The sequence below is a fragment of the Limulus polyphemus genome, unplaced genomic scaffold, assembly GCF_000517525.1.
Source record: "Limulus polyphemus unplaced genomic scaffold, Limulus_polyphemus-2.1.2 Scaffold5072, whole genome shotgun sequence".
NCBI lineage: Eukaryota > Metazoa > Arthropoda > Merostomata > Xiphosura > Limulidae > Limulus > Limulus polyphemus.
In genome coordinates, this window is record NW_013670682.1 from 19,377 (window position 1) to 22,197 (window position 2,821).

Genomic DNA, 2,821 nt, shown 5'->3' on the forward strand with positions numbered 1-2,821 from the left:
GCTTTTATAACTATTATTAATAAGTAGTAGTAATTTTAAAAAATAATAATGCTAGTGTAAATAATGTTATCATTACCCGTTGAAGTTAGCTTTCTTACAGACATTTGGTGTTCCTTTAAAAGGCTTATGTAAAAGGGTGAAACAGGAATTACTAGCCAATAATAGACAAACAATAAACATTACAGTTGGAACCTAATTGTATTTAGAACTTCGTTATAAATACAATATTCCTATGTCTATTGAAACACTGCATTAAAAAACAAGCAAACAAGTAAAGATTTTTTTTTAAAAAAGAAAGTAAACCTAAGATGGCTAATATGAATCCTTCAAAAATAGTGCAAGGGTTGATATTAGCCATCCCTACTTTTACTTCCTTTTTTGAAAAGTTCTTTCTTTACTTATACATCATTTCTTTATGAAATGTATTAACTAGTGACTGATTTATCTATATCAGACATTAACAAATTTTGCTATAATATGTTTTGTTCGAAGGCTGCAACAGAATGGCACCTTGTAAAATAGTCTTGAACAACGTTCGAAGAGACTAAACCATTAATGTTGAACTTGGAAGAAAGCATTGCTGGGTAAACCCCTTGGAGTAACGTGCCCGTACATGTTTAAAGCTTGTATCAATGACAAAGGATTTCCCAACAAAAGAGATAAAGAACTGACAAGTTGTAAATGTTAAGCCTCCAGATGTGCTACCAGGCAGAGGGTTCATAAAAATGTTGGTCTGTACTGAGAAAGATGATTACATTTGTCAATGTAATTACGAAAGTAGTTTCCTCTGGAGTTTCTGAGAGTGATAAGACTAGAAACGTGCTATTTGTAAGCGGCGTGTATTGTACAGAGCTCAGATACACAAGAGTTGGTCAGGATGCTAATCAGAAGTGTTTTGGAACAGTGACTTAACAAAAAGTCACGTAGGTTATAAGATTACTCGTGATTTGAGCATAAAATCCTAATACGTATCAAACAACAGCTTATTATCTCAAAGACCAGCTCGAAACCATCAATATATATATTTTTTGCAGTGATGAAACAAAAATTCCAAAATCAAATAAATATTTATAAAAAACAAAACACAATGTATCTGTTAAAAAATAATCTTCTCATCAATCTCAAATAATTTATCAGGATAAAGAAAAATATCGTAATGAATTTATAAATGCAAAACCTACTATATTTTTATCCTCCCTATGACCAAAAAAAGCGGTTTCAGTTTTTTTTTTAGGTTTCTTCTCGATATTACAGGGGAGGGGGTGCTTAAAAGTTATAAAATAATCATGGTTTGTTCGTCACCTGGTGTGCAAAACAATTTTTTTTTAATAATTATATCAGAAATTGAATGAAAGCCCTGTAGAAAAACTGGACAAAATTAACTATTTTGCGTATTTGCTTTTCTTTCAAAACAAGAACTCAGAAACTAAAATTGCCACCTGGCGTCACAAGGTGATAAAACTTCACTAACCGATAAAACGTACGAAGGATTTTTCTGTGATTTCAAAATGTATCAAAACGAAGACGTTCACTCGTGAACAATAAGGTTTGTTACAAGTAGATAATCAGATTTATTTGAGTTAAAAGAATAATCTTCGATCAAAACAAACTCGTTTTCAGTAACCAGTAAAACTAGAAAGACATAAACTGTCTTTTCTACATTGATTGTCTTAAAGAGATAAGTTATTGTGTGAAATGTGTGATAAAGCGATGTCAACTCAGAGCCAGTCGCTGAAAATTTTATAATCCAACCTTAGAATCCTTTCTACATAATTTACTGTACATCAAGATTTAAAAGTAATTCATTCACCGTGGAAAAAAATGTGGTGATATATAGATACATGACAGTTTTATGTTATAAAGAAAGGTAATGCTAGATAGATACATGATAGTTTTATGTTATAAAGAAAGGTAATGCTAGATAGATACGTGATAGTTTTATGTTATAAAGAAAGGTAATGTTAGATAGAAACATGACAGTTTTATGTTTCTATCTAGCATTACCTTTCTTTATAACATAAAACTGTCATGAATCTATCTAGCATTACCTTTCTTTATAACATAAAACTGTCATGTATCTATCTAACATTACCTTTCTTTATAACATAAAACTATCATGTATTTATCTAACATTACCTGTCTTTATAACATAAAACTATCATGTATCTATCTAACATTACCTTTCTTTATAACATAAAACTGTCATGTATCTATCTAACATTACCTTTCTTTATAACATAAAACTGTCATGAATCTGTCTAGCATTACCTTTCTTTATTTTCTTTATAACATAAAACTGTCATGTAGGTAATGCTAGATAGATACATGACAGTTTTATGTTATAAAGAAAGATCACGTTAGATAGATACATGACAGTTTTATGTTATAAAGAAAGATAATGTTAGACAGATACATTTGATAAATTGATTTGATCTCGTTACTTGTGAGATTACTTTTCAGTTTACGGGATTAGTTGACTATATCAATAGTCTTGTTCGAGAATTCTGTGAAAAAGTTATTTAAAATATATTTTTGGGAACTTTTGCTGGTTTCACTTCTACAGAACACACATTAACTTTCTTTGAACACATAAATTCCATTCATCCCAACATCAAATTTACCATAGAACACGAAAACAATAAACAGTTATCCTTTCTTAACCTCAAAATTATTAGATCTGACACACAGTTTAAAACCAAAATTCACCGTAAGAACGCACACACACATACTGGTCTCTACATCCCCTGGAATTCCGCTCAAGACACCATACAAAAAATCAATACACTTAAAAACCTCATAAACACATCCACGAGTCTCTGTT